Raw genomic sequence first — 12,731 nt, 5'->3', positions numbered from 1 at the left:
CTTTTTGACTTTGCTCACCAGGGGCACAAGAAAAATTGAAAAATTCTCTGCATCTGCTGGTGTTGTAGAATGCCCAGCAGGTCCCTTTAAATATGCAATGTTTCTTAACCCACTAGCTTGATTATTTTGCTATATTCTTTATGAATCCACAAAGAAAGCAAGTTTATACCCCAACTTGTATAGGACTTTTTGCTTTAAGGTTTAAAGGATGCTGAACAACTATACAACTGATCTTAGGTTTGCCACATTATACCACCTTTGTGTCAGAGGCAGAGATGATGTCAGTCACTTGGAGGGGTGATGATATAATGGGGCAGGAAAATGGATTGAAAAGATGGGAAAATGAGCAGAGCAGAGTTAGGCTGGTTCTTATAAGGGGTATTGGGCAGCAAAGAAGAGAAGGTATTTTTTTTTAGCTATTTGCCTTTCTATTTTATCTCTTTTCCATTATGCAATTAAAAATGCTATCATAATGTCAGGGTCACTGACCCTGGAAATTGGAAATGGTACTCTTTTTTTCAACATTTATCATTATCTGTGCCTGAAGAAAGATAGAAGAGGAAGAAGATTGCACCAAAAAAGCTTCTGCAGAAACAGTTTTTTGATAACAGATGCACCCAGGGTATCAGGTAAGCAATTATAATCACTGAGGGTGCAACTGGAACAAAAGTTACATTTGTATCTAATTAACTAAATATGCCACTTTTTATTTTTTGGGCTTCTTCCTAGTCAAAGGTCACTATAGTCCTTTATTAGTGAAGCTCTGTGCCTCCCCCAAAATAAAAAAGTGACACTGCTGTTTAAATACCAGGTGTCAAGGACTTTGATATTTCATGTTACAAAGTTGCTTGAGATTCAGATTACTTGGCAACAAAGAAGTCAGTATATTCTGTATTGTTTCAGAATTGTTTACAAATTAGCACTGTAGCATCAATTTCCTCAATTTCTACAAAATATTTTGATGGTTTTCAATAATCATGAAGCAAAGCTTATTAACAGAACGCCACAGTACACAGAGCATGAACAGCATCACAAATGCTAGGTGGGCATTGCGCCTGACTCCAATTTGCCAAAATTAATTAACTTGCAATTGCCCAGATTTCCATAAAGAGTGAAACCTGCGTCTGATTCTTCAGGTGTAAGTGTGCAGCACCTATTGACGTTGGATGCAAAGGGAACACTGGAGCTACCACTTGGTCAGGAGGTGGGGGTAACTCCAGAGTTCCTCTGAAAGGACTGAGCAATGAATAGTGCAGAATATGCAGAATGAATAAATGGGCTTTATAAAGCACAAAACTCTGCATGGAAAAGTGCACGAGCACAACTGAACTTGTGGTTGTAAATGATCCCTTAGATGTTTGGTAGCTACTTGGAGCAGCTTTGATGCCACACACCATTACTGCTGTGGGGCTGCTGGTAAGGTACATTGTATGCATATTCTTTTTAGGCTTTAGCTGTTCTTTAAATATTATGGTATATATATATATATATATATTTTATCCAAATAGTCCAAATGTTTAAAAGTGATTACCGGTAAATACAGTACCTTGTACTTGATCCAAACTAAAATATAATTAACTCTTATTGGAAGCAAAAAAATCCTATTGGGTTTATTTAATGTTAGCAGACTTAAGGTATGAAGATCCAAGTTACGAAAAGATCCCTCATCCGGAAAACTCCAGGTCCTGAGCATTCTGGATAACAGATCCTATACCTGTACATAAAAGTCCGACTTCTGGCTACAGAATGTTACAGAATATTCTACATTATATTTTGTTTTGCACAACACTTTAGTACTACTACTACTACCTCTTTTTAACTGCAGTATATTGTGTGGGTACATTATGATATATACTGCATAATGTCTACTTTCTGCCAACTAAAAAAGTAATAAAATATGGAAAACAACTTTTCATGGGAAAATCAGAAGTCTCATCTTATTTCTAACTGATTAAACTTGTTTGATCATGTGTTATAATTCACGCCGTATTTTTTGCCACTTTCGTTTATAGCAGTAACACTTTTACTGCCACTTAATCTGGAAAACCGTGAACTATTTTCCTGATGAGAAGTAGGTGAAATGTCTGGAAATTCACACCAGAATTTAAATATTCTACCAGGAATACATTTATTTTCCTATTCAGTTGCATTTACATTTTAAATTGTTAACATTTATCTAGGATGCTGTCCAGGTATTTTTTTTATTGTCTGCTCTATAAAAATCAAAACTGCTACTGGTTTATTTACTAAAAGAATCAAAAATGAATATGTAAGAGACTTTGTTTAGCAGACTATAGTCTGGGGGATGTTGGGATTTGTACAGTAGTGTAGCAACAGTTGGATAAGTACCATTTAAAGATCCTTAAAAAAAACAATGTGCTATACAAAGAGATAAACTACTCTGTCACAGGACCGCCATGAGGGGGGCACAGGGGGTACTCCTGTACAGGGGGTCTGTGCTGTACTTTTCAAATAGCCGGACCCCCCTTGACAGCTCCGAAGCTGTGCCTCCTCTTCCGAAAAGCCGAAGTCCCGAACAGCCAAAGTCCCAAAGCCGCAAAAAGACCTGAAGTCACGAAAAGAGCCGAACTTGAAGTCCCGAAGCTGTGAAAAGACCCGAAGTCACGAAAGAGCCAAAGTTGAAGTCCTGAAGCCGTAAAAAGACCTGAAGTCACTTAAGGAGCCGAAATGGAAGCCCTGAAGCCACGAGTTCTGTTCTACTGAACACCAATGTGTGTATTTTTATTTTTTAATCACCTAGCCAACAATGTATTATTTTAATACTCTATAAGCCCCTGGTTCCAATGTTTTTTTAAGAAACTTTTGTGGGTAGCCCTGGCGCCAACATTTTTTTTAACTTATGGGGGACCCTGACCACCAATTTTTTTTTAACTTGTAGGGGGGCCTTGACCACCAATTTTTTTTTTTTTTTTTTAAAAACTTTTAAGGGGGGCCCTGGCACCACAGTTTTTTTTAACTTATAGGTGGACCCTGGCCATCAATGGCTTTTTATAACTTGTGTGTGGAAGAGTTTACCATTTTTAACTCTGATGTCTGTGTGGTCTTTAAACTGTGCTGGACCAGATCCGGGGTGGGCGGGGCCCAGGGGGCGCCAAAATGTTGTTGTACGGGGCACAGTGATTTCTAATCACGGCCCTGCTCAGTCATACCATGCAACAGGCAACAGTCCTAGTTAAAAGAGTATGTTTACCTTTTGCATAGTCCTACCAAAGTTGTAGGACTTTTTTGCTTGTATTTAGAATCTACTTATTTTGCAAAGTCCTGCCATTTTAGTGTTTCTCATCTCAATTTTCAGACATTTAGCAATTTTTCTCTTCTTTGCATACAAATCTTTCTAGCACGTCATTTTACTCAATCACTTTCACTTAAATGTATGCACTTTTTAATGTCACTGACCTCCTCACATGCCACTGCCTTCCTCACTGTGTATAATTCGGTAGTCTGTGCATGGGCATGTGCATCAAGTCCTCCTTTCTGTCACATACATGTAATTTTGGAATGATGTTTGTTTTTATAACAGCTTCCATAAAATGGTGCCTGCCCATATGCTGTGATTGTAGATTCCAAAAGAATAAAGTTTATATTGCTTGTGTAACACTATAAGAGAGGATTTGAAATTATTTGTTTGGGTGACATGTCCCCTTTAACAGCACAGTTTGATGTTAGATAGACCAGATCAGTTCCATTATATGAACTAATGCTACAGCTTGCTGTTGGACACGAGATTCTAAGGGCAGTGACCATAGCCATATTTATTTATAGGTGCTTGTGGGCCGTGCCTAGGGCAGCAGCTTTAGTCGATGGACCACAGGTGCCTATTTATCAAAAAACAAAAATTGTATTTTTCTTAAAAGATCCCCACTGGCCACATGACACTTGCAGATAAATTTGGCAGTGAAGCTAAGGAGGTGGGGGTTGGACCTTTTCTTTTGACTTCAGGCACATGCACACACTGTAACGTGTACTGCACATGTGCTGAAATGATAGGAGTGGTCGGCCAGGAAGGGTTTTTATGAGATAATGAATCTCAAAGGGGGATATGAAAACCACTGATGTAGACAAATAATTGCACCATTGTAATTGTACTCCAAACAAATAAATGGTTCCCAAGGCATTATTACACAGCGTGGCTCTAACTGGCTCCCTTCAATCACTAGAAATGAGTCTGTATGTGATATGGCACACAGAATCTTTATTTACTAAAACTCAAGTTTTTATTAAGTCAAAGTTGACCTAACTCAATTTTACCGAATTTGTCACTGCAAAAACTCGACTTTATCAGATTATAGGACATACAGTAAAACCCGACTTTATTAGATTATCCAGTGTAGATCACGTTGTCAAGAAACAACTTCAGGGACATCTGCCACTGACTACTACATGACCTCGAGATGTTTGAGATATATTATTTTTAGATTCAACTTTAGCAGCTTTGGGGTATAATAAATCTAAAAAAATTAGAGTTTTATTTTTCCACGAAAAGTTTTCCCTCTAAAAAACTCGACCATTGAAGGGATTCTGTCATGATTTTTATGATGTCGTTTTTATTTCTAAATCACACTGTTTACACTACAAATAATTCACTCCCTATATTTTTTATTTTATACCATATAAAATTTCATTCCTGAACAAGCAAGTGTATTTTTTTTAAGTTATAATATTGGTGTGTAGGCAGCCATCTCAGGTCATTTTGCCTGGTCATGTGCTTTCAGAAAGAGCCAGCGCTTTAGGATGGGACTGCTTTCTGGCAGGCTGTTGTTTATCCTACTCAATGTAACTGAATGTGTCACAGTGGGACCTGAATTTTACTATTGATTGCTGTTCTTATATCTACTAGGCAGCTGTTATCTTGTGTTAGTGAGCTGTTATCTGGCCTTACCATTGTTCTGTTGTTATGCTGCTGGTGGTGGTGGTGGGGGGGAGCGATATCATTCCAACTTGCAGTACAGCAGTAAAGAGTGACTGAAGTTTAACAGAGCACAAGTCACATGACTGGGGGCAGCTGGGAAACGGACAATATGTCTAGCCCCATGTCAGATTTCAAAATTAAATATAAAAAATCTGTTTTCTTTTTTTGAGAAATGGAATTCAGTGCAGCAATGATGCATTTTGAAAAAAAAAATTCCCATGACAGTATCCCTTTTAGTATTGAAGAGTATTATTGTATGACAATGAGACTTCATTTTGGTATAACAATAAAAAATTATGGCATGGTAATAAAAGTGCCCCTCCTATCCTTGTTATTTGGTGATCAAAAAAGCGATCAGGGCGCCATGTTTGGAATAAATTGGAAATATTGGAGCCTTTTTGCTATGAAGAACCGTTGTAGCATAGTGGAAATAAGCTTCCCAAGGTAGGATAATGTATATGCTAAAAAACTGCTTAACCATAATGTAGTTTTACCTTCCCATTGATTCCAATGTATTTGGCAAACTTTCTGAGAAATTTTGTGAAGCAAAACAGCTTGCTTAGCACTAGTTGTGACTATACAGTCATGCCTCCCACAGTCGTGTCTTCCATCAACATTTCCACTTGAAATATTTGATATTTTCTAGACTGTTCAACAATAATTATATTTTATTTATATATCATAATGATATGATCAGTTATGAAATGACTGCCGTGGTTATTTCTAAATTGTCTGATATAATAAACTTTGCTTCTGAGCTGAATGCTCCTTTATTCACTTTGAAAACAGAACTGCATCTAATTTTTATTACCCGCACCGAATGGCACATTACAGATTTATTTCAATGGTCTAGAAAGTTAACTCAGGATTAAGTCCCAGTCGCAGCCTTTTTCACTGCTAATTCTTATATGAGACCACTACAGTCATTTATATTAGAGATCAAATGCCTATGAAGGGAAATGGGGTGCAGATCACTATTCACTTGAAACATATCTTTTATGATGGATTTCTTAAAATGCCTTGAAAATAAAATCTTTGTTAACAATCACAAAGTGGAATTCCCAGAACAAACACGACACCTGCATCACTGCAGGAAAATAAATTATGTTTCTTAATGCTGCTTTCTGTGCAGTTAAAGTTAAGCAATAAACTGCTCATAACGCTGTCACACGTTATTGCCCTTTTAGACTGATGAGAATCACTTGCATTTAACCATTCCAAGAATGGACTCCAGAGCCATGAAAACGTAAAAGAAATAGTCAGAAGTCTAATGCTGATCAGCTCAGCAAAGTAGGACTCACTCCAAGGTCCATGGTAACTAAAGGATTTTCAGCTCACCCAATACAACATTGCTCAAGCCTGTTAGCTGAGAACATATGCTCAATATCCCCATGATGGGAAATGTCTTGACACTCATTTTACATTTTTACTATTTTCATAACATCTAGTCAAATGCCTTTTACAACAGAAAAGTGCATTTCACATGCCATATAATATCAAATAGTTTTTAAACATTATAGACATACAGCAGTAGTGGAGTTCTAAATAATCTTAGCATCTTTTTAAATGTGCAATTAAAACTTATTGTAGGTTTACATATGCTGTGTTTATGAGTGTTTTATGTTTCCTACACAAACAGGGTTTACATTTACTTTCTATGGCTGGTCAGTAAATCACATGTGCATGTGCTATTCTGTTCTTTATATTTATGTTCATTCAAATGAGGGGCCAACCTCGGTTTAGTTTTAGTAATTGCCATTGCATAAGCATTCAACCTTGTGCATACTTGTCATATGTTGCCAGAATGTTATAAATCTAAACCATAGAAAAATAGGGATCATTTACTAAATTAGATAGAAAATGTCACCAATGCAGTTGCTAATATTAAAAAATAAGCACATTAGTTTTGATCAGTTTACTACAAGTTAGGAAACAAAAGCACTGGCTAATTAACACTTTTTTTCCAGCAAATTAGGATGTCTGGTATTTGGGAGTTTATCAATTAAAGGAAGAAATGTGTAACCAGGGGTCCAAGGTTACATTCCAGCCAGGACACTATCTGAAACGAATTTGTATGTTCTGTCCCTGCTTGTGTGGTTTTTGTTTGGTTCCTCTGGTTTCCTCCCACACTCAAAACTCTAAAACATATAGGAACGTAAAATGGTTCCTGATAAAATTGCCCATAGTGTGTGAAGGGTTGCCACCTGGTCGGTATTTTACTGGCCTGGCCGGTAAAAATTAAGTTAGATCCCAATGTTATTAATAGGGAAAAAAGATAAATATATAGGAAGACGAAAAGGTGGCAACCCGTAGGGGCAAATTCACCAAGGGTCGAATATCGAGGGTTAATTAACCCTTAATATTCGACTGGGACTTAAAATCCTTCGACTTCGAATATCCAAGTCGAAGGATTTTAGTGTAAATAGTTAGATCGAACGATCGAAGGAATAATCCTTCGATCGAACGATTAAATCCTTCGAATCGAACGATTCGAAGGATTTTAATCCAACGATCGAAGGATTATCCTTCGACCAAAAAAATTTAGGTAAGCCTATGGGGAACTTCCCCATAGGCTAACATTGGGTTCGGTAAGTTTTAGATGGCGAACTAGGGGGTTGAAGTTTTTTCTTAAAGAGACAGTACTTTGACTATCGAATGGTCGAATAGTCGAACGATTTTTAGTTAGAATCCTTTGATTCGAAGTCAAAGTCGTAGTCGAGGTCAAAGTAGCCCATTCGATGGTCGAAGTAGCCCCAAAAAACACTTCGAAATTCAAAGTTTTTTTACTTCGAATCCTTCACTCGAGCTTGGTGAATTGGCCCCTTATAAGTGTGTGAGAATGTGATAGGAGCCTTAGATTGTAAGCTCCACTAAGGCAGGGACTGATGTGAATGATGTAAAGCACTGCAGAATGTATCAACCCAATGATGTTTTTTCAATATAAGGGAGTGTTTCAGCAAATTAAATGCTGTAAGATGCAAATTCAAGATCCAAGCAATTTACCATGTTTTAATCTGTTGTTTTACAGTTATTGCAGTTTATTCATAACGTAGTTTGATAGCACACAGGAAAGGAAACTGCCACAGTAATGACAATCTTTAAAAGGCTGTTCTAGGGAAGAGGGCAAGCCCCAGTAAAAAGACACGGGACGTGCTTGCAGCATGATGTTATGCTTTACAAGAGTCTTTGCTTTTTATTATTTTATGACAGCTTTCATTTATCACATCAGTTAAATATATCAGGATGATCTTAACTTGCATGCTAAAGGAAGTATTTATATACATCTGTAAACCTTGTATGCTGGTAAGTAAATTAGTGAAGTATAATAAAAGAAATGGTTCCTTATGCAATATTAGATTTCCCCTGTTTGTGAAGATCCTTTTTTTCCTGTTATGTGACTTGTAGTCATGCTTCATTTGTCAAAAGTAACAGGCTGATTTCATAATGAGATTCGGTTCTCATGGTTGCATCAAGAATAATGCTGCAAATTCCCACAAAAACACCACTCTCTATTATATAATCCATTGCTATTTGTTTTATGAGTAGTTTTGGGGGATACTTTTAATCCCGTGACACCAAAACAATGAAGCAACAGTGAAATATTAATGAAAACACAATTTCACCTCCAGTCAATAGACGTGGCTGTAAATATATTCAATGTGCATTGGGCCAGGTCTTTGAAGACTGTAACAGTGCAGGCATGATATGTTAATGCATGTGGTGTACAGGTACTGTGTGAAAGGTCTGGAATGTGTTTGTAACAAAAGTGGAAAAAAAATAAATACAAATAATTTTCTTAAGTAGCAAACATCTAACCTAATGTGAAAAACGTTATTTGTTAGAAGATACTTATCTTTTAAGACATTGTTATTTAATCACAGTTACCTCTGGTACGCAGTCACCTCTGACTCCTTTCAGGGATCGTATGAACTGTCAGTCATGTGGCATCATGGTATTTTTTGTATAATTGTGACCAGTGGAAGTTCTGTACATATGGTTGACACTTTTTAAAGAGAACTTACCAGAACTTACACTGTATTTTGGGCTTATATACTAGCCTAATGCAACCACAGCCCTTTAGCAGTGAAGATATGTTCCTTCAAAAATGACTCTGAAGCATCTTCTTTTCTGCTGATTCATAATATATTATATAATATATATTATTATTTATATTATTATTATATATTATATAATATAAATGTCATAATATAAGGCTGGGCTTGATGAGTAATTAATTATTTGTCCTTGGTAACATCAGAATGTAATTATCAGCACTGCAGCATCAGCTTATATAACAGGGAAATCGTATTTTCTGCTTGATGATTTGTGACGACCCCTAAGCTTCTCAACAGCTGCTTAAAGCCCACTGAGCATGTGCAGTGTCGCAGACACTCCTAACAAAATCTAAGATGGGAAACTCCCCAACGTTGAAGATCTGGATCATTATTACTCTAGAGATGCTGAACATTTAGGATTCAATAAGTTCAATATAGTTCTATATATAAAGTTCAATATATAAAAATATGGCATTTCTAACCATATTCATTTTTAGGGTTTAGTTCTTCTATAAGTAGGCAGGCTAGGGTGGGTCAAGAGGTTATTATTGTGAATGCAGGGGTGCTCTGCCAATGAGGCGAGCTGAGCCACTCGCCTCAGACGGAAGTGCCAGAGAGGATTCCAGGGGCGGCAAAAAGCCGCTCCTGCACCTTTAAGAGCCGAATTTCCGTTTTTTAAACTGGAAATTCGGCTGTGCTATTGCGAGAGAGCGCAATTGCGCTCTCCGCAATATTGTTACTGCCTCCCCTCCCGACAGGTAAGTCGGTGCAGGGGGCGGCATTGCAGGAGCCGCCTCAGACGGCTCCTTCGCCAGAAACGTCGCTGTGTGAATGTGAACAATGGATGAAATACACTGTCCAATATATGTCCAGGTGATATTAGCTAAAGGTCTCTCACCATTTTGACTCCAGGGAAACACCCATCCTGTAGGCAGCTTTCTCCTGCCTTTTATTGAACACTAAGTAGAGTACGAAATCCAATTCTATGCACACTACATAAGATTAGACGTGACTGCAGGAGACAAAATTCATATCTAGTTAATCATGAATGAAATATTGATTTGCAAAGAATGTACTGTCATTTTCATGCTGAATTCACATTTTCTGCCATAAGTTGATCAATACCATTGAAAAACTAAAATCACACAGGTTTCTTGTCTGAGGTTTAATTTACATGTATATCATTTTCTGCCTATTAGTGTTTGAGTAGACTTACCCCCAGTTTCATTACGTGTCTAGTTTAAAGGTCACGGTATAAAAAGTAAGCATATCAGAGCTTTGCCAGGATTTTTACTTTTGTTTGCAGTTGCACTCCCTACACTAACAATCAAGCCCTCACTCACACTTGTTATGCCCCCTCCTACCTTATGCTTCTCTACTACCTCAAGATACTTGTCTAAATATTCTGTAGTAAAAAGTCCAAGTGTCCTGTCTGCAAAACCTTCCTACTATCACCCTCCCCCAATTTCCCTTTCCTATCTATTTCCACTATTTATGAGTACAAGATACTGTATATTAGTGAAGCGTGCGTCGGGTTTTACCCGACCCACACATGGCCCTAACCCGCCCTCCGTGCGTACGCCCGCAACTTCCGGGTTCCTTTTATAGACCCGGGCCGCCCTGCCGTTGACGTCACAAAAAGGGGCTGGGCGATAAGGCGTCTAGACCGGCAGTGTGCGGGTATCGCGCAGGCCCGCACATCACTATGTCTGCATTTTGTATGTATTATCCTGTATTTAACGGAGGATTTCTGCATATTGATACTGGTTCTACCTTTTGTAGTTCTATCTTTTAAGGTATATATTCCATGTATCATTGTGCGCATGGCAACACTTATAAGTAAACATTTTAATACAATAATCTTTTTTTCCTTTTCTGTCCACTAAGATTATATTGTTTTTGACCCATTTTCACATATGGAGAAGCACATTTATCAAGGGTCGAATTTCAAATTCATGTGAGTTTTTTTTTAGGGATGCACCGAATCCACTATTTGGGATTCGGACGAATCCCCAAATCCTTGGTGAAAGATTCTGCCGAATACTGAACCAAATCTGAATTTGCATTTGCAAATTAGGAGCAGGAAAGGAAAAAGTGGAAAAAATTCTTCTTTTGTGACAAAAAGTTCTGTGATTTCCCTACCCACCTCTAATTTACATATGCAAATTAAGATTCGGATTCTGTTCAGGCAGGCACAAGGATACAGCCAAATCCAAATCCTGCTGAAAAAGGCTGAATCCTGGCCGAATCCCAAACCGAATCCTGGATTCAATGCATCCCTAGTTTTTTAAACTCACATAAATTCGACCAATCTAAATGTATTAATAAAATCGAATATTCTCAGCTCGGACTAATTGATTCGACCCAAAAACTCTAATCGAATTCGTCCAAACTCGAAAAACTTGAATGATTAAAAAATTTGATTTGAGTCTTTTCCTCCGAAAAAAACTTGAATGTCAGGAAGGCTGCAAACATCACCAAATTGATCCCTGGACCTCTCCCATTGACTTATACAGTAATACAGCAGATTTTAAGTGGCAAAAAGTTCTTAAAGGGTCAGAGATAAATATTGAAATTCAAATTAAAACTCAAATTGAGTTTGGATAATTCAAAATTCGAATTTGAGTGTTTTGACCAAAAAAAAGAATGTGAAAAATTCGAATTGTCACTTCGACCCTTAATAAATCTGCCGCTAAGACTCTTTGGGCCAGATTCAATTCAGTGAGAAAAGGGTTTATCATGTGAAAAGTCATGAAAGTGATTCAATTTGAGATGCAATTCAACTGAGAAAAACTTATCTCAAGGTTTATAACGTGAAAACTCTATTGAAGTCTATGGAAAAAAACTGGAACTGAATTTGGAGAAAAGTTTTTTTTCCTGTAATTGAATCTTGTCCATGACTTGTCCATGTGATAAACCATGAAATAACTTTTTCTCACTGAATTGAATCTGGCCCTTTGTATGATATCACAACTTTTTGAATGTGGCAACCTCTTGCACTGCTAATGGTAATAGGGGGCATTGCTCTGTTTGTCTCTGCTTTGTAAAGCTGGCCATAGACGCAAAGATAAAGTTAAAGTCACACGGAAATTAGTTTAGTATGATTTTCGAGCCATGTGTAGATTGTCCTGACATTTTCATGTTTGTCCTTTTACTACTGTATTTAATCTGAATGGTTATTTGCAGGTCGGAAGATTGCACAGTACGATCGTTAGTACGATATGAGACTAGAATCTGCATGCCTCTGGCCAGCTTAAGTCTTGAGAAGGTCCCAGGAAGGATATAAATATTGATCATAAATATTAGGATGTTCTGTCCCCTGTGGGGTTATTTACATCAGTGTGCAAAGTGATTCCCATAGTCCAGGGTGTTCAGAGGATACAGTTAAGTACAAATTCTTACAAATATACTGTTACTTTTGCTAATAAAACCTGAGCATCTGCACCAGAAGTTCTACAATTGTAAAAATAAACAAATTTGTTGTAGTAACAGCTACAATGCAGGTACTGTAGGGTACATTTGTGTCTTCTGCTCCATTTTCTAGTATAAGCTGTATAAGAGTGCAGATCAATGCAATCGATATAAACAGACTGCTGTTTAAAGCAATAGCTCTCTCCTTTATACTGTTGAAATTCTTCCTGAGAAACTCCCCCTGTCAGCTCTATATAACTAATGGCCTCCCAGAATTCTGAGGCAATAAATGTGGTTTCACAGAGTCTTCCATGGTTTGGTTTCCCATGTGCACC

The sequence above is a fragment of the Xenopus laevis genome, chromosome 6L, assembly GCF_017654675.1.
Source record: "Xenopus laevis strain J_2021 chromosome 6L, Xenopus_laevis_v10.1, whole genome shotgun sequence".
In the NCBI taxonomy this organism is placed as follows: Eukaryota; Metazoa; Chordata; class Amphibia; order Anura; family Pipidae; genus Xenopus; species Xenopus laevis.
The sequence above is the reverse complement of the archived record's forward strand: the minus strand, read 5'-3'. Positions refer to the sequence as shown.